A 15,230-nucleotide genomic window follows, 5' to 3' on the forward strand; every position below is an offset into this window, starting at 1 on the left:
CATCTAAGCCGCCGAGGACACAGAGGATAGCGCGACTGCAGGGATTTATCTCTGGCACGCCTCCCGCGAAACCCACATTCTCAACGTATTGTCCCGCACTACATTCGTTGTGCCCCCGCCCATTATACTCTTTACTCGCGGCGCGTTGCCGATTCCCGTAAGAGTTCGGGCACTGTTTGTGCATTCTCACAGAAGATGGTCAAGTGGACAGTGAGCCATATATATATGGTGTCTGTTCTTTCGGACACGTCCGACATATAGTTAAGGCTCACCGACCACTTGACCGTCTTCTTCTGTGCGAATGCACAAACAGTGCCCGAACTGTTACGGGAATCGGCAACGCGCCGCGAGTAAGGAGTATAATGGGCGGGGGCACAACGAATGTAGTGCGGGACAATACGTTGAGAATGTGGGTTTCGCGGGAGGCGTGCCAGAGATAAATCCCTGCAGTCGCGCTATCCTCTGTGTCCTCTGTGGCTCGGATGGATAGAGCATCTGGCATGTAAGCAGGAGATCCCGGGTTCGAATCCCGGTCGAGGCACACATTTTCATCTGTCCCCGTTGACGTATGTCAACGCCTGTAAGCAGCTAAGGGTGTTCATTTCATTTCATTGTAATCTGTAGACGAGTGCCTCGGGGGTATCAGTTTGCCGGCGCTGCCTCTGGTGTGATTTAGACGGAGCACCGAGGGGCCAAGGCTGGCGGGGCGTGACTGCAATTAGAACGCGTCGTCCTTTGTCCGCGCATTTTTTGTTCGGCAAGGTCACCGCTGCGAGGCCGATAATCCATATTTCCGCTGACAGTTCAACGACTCTGGCTGCTTCCTAACGACCGCTGCTCTGACCTGTCCTTTGTCAGTAGCAGAGAAACAGTTGCGTGTTGCGCCCGTCTCAGTTCACTGCGCACGCTACACCTGACGCGACAACGTATTGGTCTTCCGATACGTGATAATTCCTCAGGTACTATTTATGTAACAGACTGTGTAGCGTTATTGAAGATTATCTAGACACTTCCAAGTGATGGCGAAAGAGGTTTGTATTGAGGTAAGATGATGTATGTTCAGAAACAGCAACCCAATTTTTTTTCCAGTGATCTCCAGTAACATGGCTGCCTGACCAATGAGGAGGTATCTTGCATGATGGAGTTCTGCAAGAGTGAGTCCGCTGCCGCAACGCACCGTGTAATGGTTCTTTATTTACGTGACCATTACGGTACTCTAACCCCAGTTTTCGATACCAGTAATATCGAACTACTTTTCTGCGAAGTGACAGACATATTTTTGTGACAATATTCACATTTGGTTTTATTAACGTATAGGTACTCCGATGTATAGATATATTACAGTGATATGGTTCTTGTGTGTATTCATTTCCGAGAGACTGTCATAATCTTTGATTTACTTGTAACCGTTTGGGCGTGAATGCGCACAGAGCAGTCTTTCTTTGACTTTCCAGAAGTTATGTCGTTATTTAGCTTTGTAAAAGAACAGTCAAGTCTTGTGTTTGGTTAAAGTGGAAATTAAACATGTGAAGATTGATACAAAACTGTTTTCTTGATGATGCGACAATTAAGAAGAAGAAGTTTATGTGAATTTACAAGAAGTTTATGTGAATTTACAAGAAGTTTATGTGAATTTACAAGAAGTTTATGTGAATTTACAAGAAGTTTATGTGAATTTACAAGAAGTTTATGTGAATTTACAAGAAGTTTATGTGAATTTACAAGAAGTTTATGTGAATTTACAAGAAGTTTATGTGAATTTACAAGAAGTTTATGTGAATTTACAAGAAGTTTATGTGAATTTACAAGAAGTTTATGTGAATTTACAAGAAGTTTATGTGAATTTACAAGAAGTTTATGTGAATTTACAAGAAGTTTATGTGAATTTACAAGAAGTTTATGTGAATTTACAAGAAGTTTATGTGAATTTACAAGAAGTTTATGTGAATTTACAAGAAGTTTATGTGAATTTACAAGAAGTTTATGTGAATTTACAAGAAGTTTATGTGAATTTACAAGAAGTTTATGTGAATTTACAAGAAGTTTATGTGAATTTACAAGAAGTTTATGTGAATTTACAAGAAGTTTATGTGAATTTACAAGAAGTTTATGTGAATTTACAAGAAGTTTATGTGAATTTACAAGAAGTTTATGTGAATTTACAAGAAGTTTATGTGAATTTACAAGAAGTTTATGTGAATTTACAAGAAGTTTATGTGGATTTACAAGAAGTTTATGTGGATTTACAAGAAGTTTATGTGGATTTACAAGAAGTTTATGTGGATTTACAAGAAGTTTATGTGAATTTACAAGAAGTTTATGTGAATTTACAAGAAGTTTATGTGAATTTACAAGAAGTTTATGTGAATTTACAAGAAGTTTATGTGAATTTACAAGAAGTTTATGTGAATTTACAAGAAGTTTATGTGAATTTACAAGAAGTTTATGTGAATTTACAAGAAGTTTATGTGAATTTACAAGAAGTTTATGTGAATTTACAAGAAGTTTATGTGAATTTACAAGAAGTTTATGTGAATTTACAAGAAGTTTATGTGAATTTACAAGAAGTTTATGTGAATTTACAAGAAGTTTATGTGAATTTACAAGAAGTTTACGTGAATTTACAAGAAGTTTATGTGAATTTACAAGAAGTTTATGTGAATTTACAAGAAGTTTATGTGAATTTACAAGAAGTTTATGTGAATTTACAAGAAGTTTATGTGAATTTACAAGAAGTTTATGTGAATTTACAAGAAGTTTATGTGAATTTACAAGAAGTTTATGTGAATTTACAAGAAGTTTATGTGAATTTACAAGAAGTTTATGTGAATTTACAAGAAGTTTATGTGAATTTACAAGAAGTTTATGTGAATTTACAAGAAGTTTATGTGAATTTACAAGAAGTTTATGTGAATTTACAAGAAGTTTATGTGAATTTACAAGAAGTTTATGTGAATTTACAAGAAGTTTATGTGAATTTACAAGAAGTTTATGTGAATTTACAAGAAGTTTATGTGAATTTACAAGAAGTTTATGTGAATTTACAAGAAGTTTATGTGAATTTACAAGAAGTTTATGTGAATTTACAAGAAGTTTATGTGAATTTACAAGAAGTTTATGTGAATTTACAAGAAGTTTATGTGAATTTACAAGAAGTTTATTAAAAATGTGGATCGTGAACACCAAGTCAAAAATTAATTCTACCATGCCATTGTTCTGATCTGGGATTGTTTGATCATTAAGAATTTCCTGAAAAACGCATGTGTTAGGTCTTCAAATACTGCTAAAATACAGATCCGGACCTTCTAGCAGCCAAAGTGGAATCACCCTCGAATCAACAAGATGAGCCATAAGGAGTTCGACGTGGGAATCCATTCAAGATAAGTGTCTAATTAATGACTTCTTTACAGTGACCTCATTATTTCGATTCTGATGATACCATCCACAGTCAATTTTGTTGTTGCCCGATAAAGCGGACATATACTGCGTGAGCAACATTATTAATCTGATTTCTAATCTACTTTGCAAGTGGTGGTATTGTTAGAACCGGTGAAGTTCAGGATCCCATTTCCACCTACCAGACTGATCATTTACGAGTCCGCAGGAAAAGCAATAGCAGGGGACGGACATCATCATCTGATTAACTAGTTGAACTTATCATGGAAATATTCTGAAGAAGTCCATAAATTTGGAAAAAGCTGAGGCTACGCCCTATTCAGTTGCTCCAAGTGGAACACACACACACACACACACACACACACACACACACACACGTACGTATGTCTTCACGTGTAACCTCTGTTTCTGGTGCTGACACAGTCGTCCAGCAGTTGGGATACTCAATGGCGTGTACTGCGTAACTGAAAACCATCTGTGCGGAACTTCTTGCGCTTTACAAGGCCAATCGTGACAATTTTTTGTCCAACATCGTCATGTGACGAAACAAGGGTTCATCACTTCGAACCGGAAACAAAACAGCAGTCCATGGAGAGGCGCCACATCACAATTTTTCGAAGGAATATTTCAAAGCGACATCCTCAACCGGTAAACTCATGGCGACGATCTTCGGGAAATCTGAAGCGATTATTCTGTTTGATATATGGATACGGTGTCTGTTCTTTCGGACATGTCCGAAAGGACAGACACCATATCCATGTAAATATATAGTTCTGGCAATACCGACCATGACCACCACCTACTGTGCGGGTGCACACACATTCCCGAACGCTTACGGGACTTGGTAAGAATGTCTTCACGAGTAATGTGTGTGTGTTGGGGTGGGACACCACATATGTAGTGTGTGGACACACAAGGTGAGAATGTGAGTCTCGCCGGAGGCGTTTGCGAGATAGTCCCTGCAGTCGTAGCCGGCACGGTAGCTCAGCGTGTTTGGTCGGACGGCTGCGTGCTCTCTGTAATACGAAAACTGAGTCAAGGAACCAACGATCAACTTGAACGGATGTCTCGTGACGACCGTCCAGACCAAACGCAACGGACTATATCGAACAAAATGAAAAAAAAAAAAGATGGATAGAGCGTCTGCAATGTAAGCAGGAGATCCCCGGTTCGAGTCCAGGTCGGGGCATACATTTTCACCTGTCCCCGTTGATATATATCAACGCCCGTCAGCAGCTGAAAGTATTAATGTAAATGTAATTTTATTCTGTTTGACGTCTTCTAGTATGGTGCACAGATCAACTCTGAAGTGTGTTGTGCTCCCTTCGGAAAATTGAAGAAACGACGTCTTCGCGTTCTTAGCCAGTAAAATGCCAAACACCTCATTCTCCATGACAACGCAAGGCCTCACAGAAGTCCGCCGACCCGAGAGGAACTCAAAACTTCACTGGTCCACCCGCGCAGCCCGTATCTCTCACCTTCTGACTTCCAACTGTTTTTCCCAATGAAGGACGCACTCCGCGAGAGGTAGTACGTGGATCATGGGGAGGTTATTGATGCAGCAAGACTTTAGCTCCGAGGTTTACCAGTAGAATGGTAGCACCCGGGCATATAGGCCCTTTCAGTAAGTTAGCGTAAAGCAGTCACGTTGAACGGAGATTATGTTCAAAATATGGTTTTGTAAGCAAAAGAGTGGGGAATAATACTGTATTGGAATCCTGAATAAAAGAAACCAGTTTCCAGAAAAAAAGTGTTTCGTTACTTACTGGATGCTCCTTGTATTTCGAAATATAAAGTTACGTAATTTTTCTATCTGCAAGTAGAGTACATGCCAGAAGTCCTGGTAAACACTGAAATAGCCGCTTCACAGATTCATAGTACACCTCTAGAGGAGCCAGAATAGAACAGCGTTGCCTATTTTCACATTATCAAGGGCTGCAGTATTTTGTTTTGGCGTGCTAAGGTACTGTGACATGGGGATTTCAATGAATACCGCAACTGCTGACATATACCAGCGAACAAACAAAAAATTAATTTTTTTCGAGATGGTAATTAAAGCTTTATAGCCACCAGCTGGTTGTCAAGCACTCCAGTGCCCGGCGCTTTGGGTAAGGTCGGCTGCGCAGCGCCAGGTGGTCTGGCCATCACGGCGTGAGGCCCGCGTTAACGTGAGGCCCGGCCAGAAAGCCATAAAACCCGCCGCCGATGAATATGGAGGAGGTGGCGCTCATCTGCCCACTTCACAGTCTCACTCCCCCTCTCCCTGGGGGCGCTGCCAGCGCACATACTAACACGTGAATGTGCTAACAGATAAACAGAGTGAGCGGTATGTTGCACAACGGATCAATGGGCAGGAAAGAACGCTATCAAAATACAGATCACTAAGAGTTACAACTTTTACGGAATATTCCGTCGGCACTTTGAGAAACTTTTACGGAAAACTGAGAAAGATGCAGTAAAAATCTGAATATTCGCTATTAATATTCCGCATTATTTTTTATATTTCGTTGTGAACCAGCTTTCTAGGTCACTCTTAGACAAATGGTTCAAATGGCTCTGAGCACTATGGGACTTAACTTCTGAGGTCATCAGTCCCCTAGAACTTAGAACTACTTAAACCTGACTAACCTAAGGACAGTCACACACATCCATGCCCGAGGCAGGATTCGAACCTGCGACCGTAGCGGTCGCGCGGTCCCAGACTGAAGCGCCTAGAACCGCTCGGCCACACCGGCCGGCTACTCTCAGTCAACTGACTACTGAACACACATTTCACAGAACCACAGAGCATCACATGCAGCTTCTACCTGTGCAAATATTTTTAATTCCAAAGGTAGGTGACCATTTTACGACTCTATAAGAATCTACATGGAAAACACAAATTGCAGTGCTTCAAATTCTTATGGGTTGTTGTTGTTGTTTTCAGTCCTGAGACCGGTTTGGTTCAGCTCTCCATGCTACTCTATCCTGTGCAAGCTGCTTCATCTCCCAGTACCTACTGCAACCTACATCCTTCTGAACCTGCTTAGTGTATTCATCTCTTAGTCTCCCTCAACGATTTTTACCATCCACGCTGCCTTCCAATACTAAATTGGTGATCCCTTGATGCCTCAGAACATGTCCTACCAACCGATCCCTTCTTCTAGTCAAGTTGTGCCACAAGCTCCTCTTCTCCACAATTCTATTCAATACCTCCTCATTAGTTATGTGATCAACCAATCTAATCTTCAGCATTCTTCTGTAGCACCACATTTCGAAAGCTTCTATTCTCTTCTTGTCCAAACTATTTATCGTCCATGTTTCACTTCCATACATGTCTACACTCCATACAAATACTTTCACAAACGACTTCCTGACACTTAAATCTATACTCGATGTTAACAAATTTCTCTTCTTCAGAAACGCTTTCCTTGCCATTGCCAGTCTACATTTTATATCTTCTCCACTTCGACCATGATCAGTTATTTTGCTCCCCAAATGGGTATCAAACAGGAAATATTCTCTAATATCTGCTTGAATACTCAAGGTGCCGACTCACGGTGTTTGGCACCACTAAATGATCCCCAGTTCCCTGTTTCACGAACAGCGCGTGGGAACTATGATTGTCGATAAGCCTTTGTGTTAGTTCCAGTTTCTCCAGTTTTCTCGTCGTTGTCATTTCGCGGGATGTGTGTGGGAGGAAGTAATATGTTGTCTGACTCTTCCCCGAGAAGTACTCTTTCGAAATTTCGATAGTAAACCTCTCTGTGATGCACAACGCTTCTCTGGTAGCGTTTGTCGAATGTGTCTAGCGCTCTCTCACCGACTGCACGATCCTGTGACGAAAAGTGCCGCTCTTCTTTGGATCTTCTCTCCTCCACCCCCTCCCCCCTCCCAATCATCGTACCTGGCTAGGGTCCCAGACTGATGAACAACATTTATCAATTGGTCGAACAAGTGCCTTGTAAGCCCGTTCTTTCGTGGATCAGTTACATTTCTTTAAGATTATTCCTATGAATCTCAGTGTGGCCATTTGCTTATCCTGCTGTTTGTTGTTTTATGTGGTTGTTCTGCTTACAGTTGTTCTGGATAGGTACTCCTAGATTTTTACGGTAGATATTAGTTGCAGCAATTGGTCGTCAATAGTGTAGGTGTACAGTAGTGGGTTCCTATGTATACACAATATGTTATGCATGACATCTTTAGTGTCTAAACCAATGAGTAAAAATCGCTAGACCCACTGAGTGACGTAAACTTGTTATACTACACGTATTATACAAATATCGCTTAAGGTCTCTCAACCACATTCAAATCGAGAAAATGCCACTAAGCATACTGAAATAGGCACAACGAAGGCATGAAAGAATGAAGCTTATACTATATTCTAGGTCTAAAAGTATAAGAATGTAAGGCTAAGACAGTACAAGTTAGTACTGAAACAGACTACTGTACCATATGGGCAAAATTACTAGTGAAAGTGATGAATAGGCAAAAAGGTGTGGGGTACAAGCGAAGTAACAGTCCGTGCATTGTGGGGAGTGGGGAACAGCTAAGCTATACTATTCACAACAAGCATATTATCCTGTGGTGTAAAATAAGAATGTTAACTGGAAGCTGCAACATCCGGAAGGGTGAATATTGGAACTGTACTTTATCATTAAGGATTAAGTCAGGATCCCTGCAATTGCTGTTTATTGACAAAAAGGATTTCGAGTAATATTAGTTTTGTGCCTTTATTTGCTATATGGAGAACATCACATTTAATAAGAATGACATGCCCAGCAGAGGTGGAATTTTTCTGTCTCCAACTTCTTTCATGGAGTCACACATCTTGGGAAATAATCTCTGTGCAGATAGAAGCTGTCTCTGATACTGTGCGGAAGTACGTATTCTCTCTAATTTGTCTGGTGATGTCCTAGAGAGCCGAAATATAAAATAAATATTGTGGAACATATACATGGGTTTTCAGTTTTTAATTAAATTTCAACTCTGATTTCACAATTTGAAATTCTGAAGGTAGGAGAGATACAATACAGGGAGCGAAGGATTATCTACACCTTACACAAAAGCAAGATTGCGGATGCGTGAATTTAAGAGGGTCAAAGGGAGGCAGTAGTTGAAGGAAGTGAGTTTTAGCCTAAGCCTGTTATTCAGGAGAACACAACCATCACGACTTTAAAGAATAGAGAAGAGATACCAGGGAAGATGTAATGAGAGTAAGATGGCCAACTGTTTAACAGAGACACAGTAAACATGAAATTTCTGCGAGGAAATCAAAACAGACAAGCAACTTAATACTCTAAGTTTCTGGGAGAACTGACTGTAGAATTTTTGATATAGCCAGAAAAAATAGCATTATAGAAATACAGACCTTGACTGAAATTTATATGTTGATATTTGTGATTCAATTACTTTTAACATTTAAAATATGGTACATTATTTTGTAAAAATGTCCTGACGTGGAGAACGAAAAGTAATTTTCAGAATTAGTATTAAAATCTATTCTAGAACACTTATTTAAAAAAAACATTAACAAAATTTTAAAAATATAAGCTCGTACGACAGTAAAAAAAGGTGCAAGAGGGATATGGATACGTATACAAGAAGACATGAATAAGGAAGGCCTTCATCTTGCAACATATATCAAATGACTGTCGCCAACGATGACAATTAACCGAAAGGACGTTTTTAGTGACAGAATCCGCATCATTGTACACGACAGTGTGTTCAATAAAGGTAACGTTGGTTTCCCCTGGGACGTAGGGTCAGCACCACAATCTTTTCTCACTGGCTCTGCTCTTGTCTCCAGAATGTACGAGGGTATTTCCACTGCGTTGCAGGGTGCGCGCTGATCTGAAACTTCCTGGCAAATGAACTGTTTGTTGGAAAGGGACACGAACCCGGAGTGTTTGCACCCACGCACGACTGGCAGTTTCACTTTCGCCTGGAACCTCTCGCCTATTTCTACAAACTTTACTAGCAGACGTGAATCTCTGAGTTGTACCTGCATAGTTCAGTAAGTTTGCCCATTGAAGTAGGTGAGTCGCAGCCAGGAAAGAATAGCACTCTTTTCAAATTGGGATAAATCACAAAAGAATGACTGAACACTGCAGAATCCGGTTTTTTATGACGCCATCACATCGTTCAAAAACGTGGGAATAATTCGACGAACGAGTACTGTCCGTGTTTTAAGGTTATCAGGAATTGACACCAATGTCGAAGTTGGTTGAACTTCTTAATTTCAACTATATTAAGCAATGTGGAATATACTGGGACGACTCTGCGCACTGACAAATGAAATTATGAAAAGGATGGGTGTCGTTTGTTTGCTACGTTCATGCAGGCCGTTGTTCAAGTATATCGCAGTTCTAATTCTATCACCCTTGTACTTTGCCGTAGCTAATTTTAGACAGCAGAGGCAATCTTACACCATTGTGGAAGCATGCGTGACCGCTTCCCCTCTACCTAAATGGATTCTTAATGTGTGTAGGTCGTGGAACCGAAATATCTTGCTATTAGGAATCTTCGCTGCACACCAGGCACAAAGAATAAAGGAAATCAGGCCATGTCGTCACCATTTCTATTTGGTTCTTCAGCCACTGAACGAAGTATCTGATGCATGTATATCTCACGTTTTTACGAGTAGTAGTACTGGTAGCCCTCTGGAAACAACGTAACTGTGGACACTTAATAACAAACATAAATAAAATACAATAAAAATGGAGCCCTAATTACCATTTACTCAAAATGGTTTACGTAGAGAAAAAGAGAGAAAATCGTTCGAAATATTCTGGGACTGAAACAGATTGAAATGGCAAGGAGCAACCAAGAACATTCGTTCATACAATTCAGAAAATGTGACACTGTCTTTCGTACAAGAAAGGACCACCACCAGAAATAAGAAATCATACGTCACTCGTGTGGGTGGTCCATAGCAGGATTTGGGAAAAATCGGGTATTGAGTTAACATTGTTACGATAATGCACTGTTATTTGTTTAAACAAATACAGCCCTTACTGAAACTTACTGGCAGATTAAAACTGTGTGCCCGACCGAGACTCGAACTCGGGACCTTTGCCTTTCGCGGGCAAGTGGTAGAGCACTTGCCCGCGAAAGGCAAAGGTCCCGAGTTCGAGTCTCGGTCGGGCACACAGTTTTAATCTGCCAGTAAGTTTCATATCAGCGCACACTCCGCTGCAGAGTGAAAATCTCATTCTGGGGACAGCCCTTACTATTGACTGTTCCAGTGACTTCTATGATTATTAGATGCCTCCGTTTGTAATTCAGGATGTGTTATCTCGATTAAAATATATTTTGTTGTTCGCTTACAAAGTTAATTGATATAAAGAATAGTTCTCGAAGGGTTATTCTCTGCTTCGAACGCAAAAAAGAGAACAGGATGGGAAGAATGCAACAAAGAGAACAGGATGGGAAGAATGAAAGAGATTCAATTTACCTCTGGACGTCATTAATGGTCATTGTGTCAGCTGCATGAACTTGGGAGAATAAACTAGTATCAATTTACATCAAAAACTATCTCCGCATTGGTTTGAAGTGATTAGGGGAAAAATCCTAGATTGGGATGGCGAGACGATGATTTGAACTCTACCACTTGCAAGCGAGTGTAAAAAATGTAGTGTGGCGCTCGTCTGATGAATTCCTACTGGAGTCGGAGCCTTGCAAATTTTATTCCCTCATAAAATACTGTACAATGCTATGGGCAGTCAGAAATACGAATAAGCCATATCAGCAAATTTGCCCTTTTCAGGACAGAACTTAAGGCTAACATTCGACGGGAGCCAATCAACGCTTGCAGTGACGTTTGGACGCGGAACATTTTACAGTAAATGGGAAGGACAAGTCGGCGATACGTCAATAAATGCAATACTACGGTATGTTTATCTTCATTTATTAGTGTAAAGCTTCCGTCAACGTTTACCATTCTTCGTAAAGTAATTGAGTGTGGTAGAGGGGCTTTGCTGGTGACTTCCAATTTCAGGCCAGACACTTTAACGGTTCGCTAACGCAATTGCCTTCATCAGAGCTGTTAGCCTCCACTTCCGGCAGCGGGAAACTCAATGTCAGCCAGAAGCGAGAGCGGAACGTTACGGCACCATTCGCCCGACGCCGACTCACTAACAAGCTGAAAACGGCAAAAAATATCTTCTTGTACATGTGGCAAAATGCATCCGCTGTCCAAACACGGTCGTTGCCCTGAGGGCAGCAGATGAAAGAGTCCGCGGTGAACCATTAGGTACGAGCATTTCGCTGAATACAAAAGCAAACAAGAGCCCCTGTTTCCCTTCTGCCTTGAATGCTTTGCATGTAAACCTGCAGATCCTGCTGGAGGTACACCCGCGTAATTATCTTAATGGCTCAAGAATGTGGGAACTTCCATACGCACTGTACAGTGCGTGGTGTATTCACACCATTATTTGCAACTTCTCATCCTACTGGGGTCTCTTAGGTACAGTTCTCAAAGAGGCCAAGCGAGATGCTATATGAAACATTGCAGTAAGCCAGCCTTGACACACTACTTTCACTTATGTCACTTATTTACTCGAGATTGGAAAAATGCATGGTTCTCCTTTCAGCGTTAAAAAGAATTTCGGTGTATTAGCTACATTTCGTACAGAGCATTGTATGACCTAAAATGCATCAAACGTAAATTTGCAGCGACAACACTTTACTGCAAACTTTTCAAAATTTGGCTGTGTTTTACTTAATTACGAAGTATCGGAGTAACTATATCACACTATAAGATAAAAAATCAATTTTTTCCACTTAGTAGTTTCCTCAAAATCGAATGAGAAAGACTGCATCGTGGAGATGGAGTATTAGTCCCAAAACAAGGATTTTCAATTTGTTACGTAAACAGTAAAAGTTTTACTGAGAAACTAACCACACAGACGGAAACAGCATATCTTCTACATAAAACCGTTTTTTTTTTTGGGCACACTGGATGACTTGAAATGTCCTTCCCCATGTATCATAAGACAAGTTGCGTGGAGCAACCAGCACTTCTTGTTGCGTCGGGCGATACGACTCAATCTTATCGGTATTGGATCGCGTATGTTGTCGCATATCGTATCGTATCGCCCCGGTGAGAACCGCGCCTTACGGAGCTGCTGAAAAGATGATGTTCGAGTACTCTTTCTGCCTTCATGAATCACTAACCCGAAAAGTGGTTTCAACGCCACCAACACCAGTTACTACGCCTCCCACCAACATTTCAACCAATTTATCCAGCTAGTTTCAAAGAGAGCTATAGTTTAACATGCATTCTGAACCGTGGGACGACTTATTACCGGCATGAACAGATGATTGTCAGAGCTGAAAGAAACTTAAGTGACAAATACTAGGAACACTTTCCCCAAAAACATTTTAATAAAAGTGCTCATTTGTTTACATTGGTATTTTTGAATTTCAAAATGGTTCATCAAATTTTAGGACAATAAAGTACCATAAAAACAGAGTCAAGAAAGCTCCTTTTATGTTTCTTGTCCATGCAGATGGGCTTGCGTCCTGTTAGACAGTGGAGAACATTCCACCTAGGTACAAACGCCTCCATACATTACTTGCTGACGACAAATCTGTGACGGTTTCTGACTCCGCAGGTATGACCAGAAAAACGCAGGGAGTCGAGTACTCTGTGACAGAAAGGAAAACAATCCCCGCCAGCTGAGCAAAAAAAATTACACAAGATAGACTGGCGGAGCGCAGGCAGAAATAACTTGAAAGAAACAGTATCATCCTGATTTACACGCTCGCAGTTCTGTGTTCATAATCGTAAAGCTTATTATTAATGGTGAATGTACTCTTAGATTTTATATTGTGTAAATTCGGAAGATGACAAAAATGTAGAGTTTTAGCTATTATTCGTAAATCAATTGCTTGACATTCACTTTTCTAAATTTTGAACGAATGATTTTCCACTGCTGTAGTTCTCGGAAATGGGATTCAGCTTGAGGCTTCGACACCACCAGTTGGTTTCGAGCCGTGACGTAATACGTTTTTGGTCAGTGACCTTATAAACTTAGTCAGGTTTTTGTCCTAGTAAAAAAACCGTCATTACAATTTAAGTAAACTTAGCTCGATTTATGAATAAATTTTCCTTACGAATATAAAATTCTATAGACAGGCATGCTACTTATTTTGAGGCTCTGTGTGCTATAGTGATACTAATCTATAATTCATCTGTTCCTTTTAGATATTGCGTTTCGTTAATATCCGTGATTTTTGGCTGTTTGTATTGCTATCACTTTGGACTGCTATATGTTTTTAATTCTTTGTGTCGGTATCGTCGTTGAGTATCTAAGTCAAGTGACTTTTCCCGATACCAGCTGTAGATGATTAGCGTTAAAATGGCTCTGAGCACTATGGGACTGAACTGCTGTGGTCATCAGTCCCCTAGAACTTAGAACTACTTAAACCTAACTAACCTAAGGACATCACACACATCCATGCCCGAGACAGAATTCGAACCTGCGAGCGTAGCGGTCACGCGGCTCCAGACTGTAGCGCCTTGAACCGCACGGCCACTCCGGCCGGCGATTAGCGTTCATTTGGTGCCTTTTGCATCTTTGAAACCGACCATTGTGTGATGTTTGTTTGGCTGTTTTGTTTTGCATACCTATTTTGCTGTTATCGTCGTTTTGCGGTTATTTTATATATTAGTTTGTCCCCGTCCAAACCCCCACTTTACCGCTGTTGTCCAGTTAGCTCCAATATTTATTATTAAGAATTTGTACGACGCTGTATTTAACAGTCATATTTCCTCGCCATGGGAAACAAGTAACGTTATTGTAGTCATTTTAAAATCATGTTTCTGTTGTCTCTGGATGAAGCCCACGAATTACGTCGACGGCTCTGTTTTATCAGTGGAATTTATGCTAAACCGATGTGTTTACTGATAAAACAATTTTTTAACTGGTTTGGGCCATCTGTGTGGATAACGATGCTTGTGTTTTTGCTGTACTGTTGTACGCCATTTCTGAATTTTAGTAGCTATTTTCTTATTTGTTATTTGAGCTGCTCTGTTAGCCCACTATTCCTCCATTTTCCTACTGAATTCTATCTCGCGTTCCTCGGCCTACTTCCTGGTCTCATTGTGGTGAACTTCTGTGGCGGATCTCAGGAAGCGTCTGATTCCAATAGCTAACTGATCACCTCAATCAGTTATATTCCTCGCCTAATATGTTTTGTAATGTCTTTATTTAACCGATCCACGGGGACGCATTGCCTTTACTTTTGCTGGCTACTTTGAAGATCTTATAGGACAGCGTATGGAGGGGGGGGGGGGGGTATCCATTCTGTACAGGTGGCCATAGAAAGCTAGCAGCCGTCTTTTGAGGACATCGATTAGGTTTTCTTGCTGTTAGCAGAGTACCATCATCTCCTGTCTGGTAACATCCTTGTCATACCATTAGAAGAAATTTTAGTTCTTGTAATTCGAGGACTTGTTAGGGATTAGCACTCCGCCGCATAGAGGACTAGGAATGATTGTGTTACAGTGTCTGTCTGATATTCACTGATAAAGTTTCGACGTGCACATTTTCCCTAAGATACAGTATGCTTTATCTAGTTTCATTTTCCTTTGTTCGAGCGCTACTGTTTCACTGTGATCATCAGAGATCCATTCTCCAAAGTACTTCACGGTTTTGCCTCTCTTGATATGCTTCGTAGCTCTGACATTCTATGGGCGTCTAATTTGGTAATGAATTCGATCTTTCCGATATTGATCAGGAGACCTGTATTATTATTATTATTATTATTATTATTATTATATCTTAGCCCACTGCGCCTTGTTAGAAGTAATGGTAACAGACGTGAGCGGGGGTGAGTGGAGAGTGCAA

This window comes from Schistocerca americana, chromosome 2, assembly GCF_021461395.2.
Source record: "Schistocerca americana isolate TAMUIC-IGC-003095 chromosome 2, iqSchAmer2.1, whole genome shotgun sequence".
Lineage (NCBI taxonomy): Eukaryota > Metazoa > Arthropoda > Insecta > Orthoptera > Acrididae > Schistocerca > Schistocerca americana.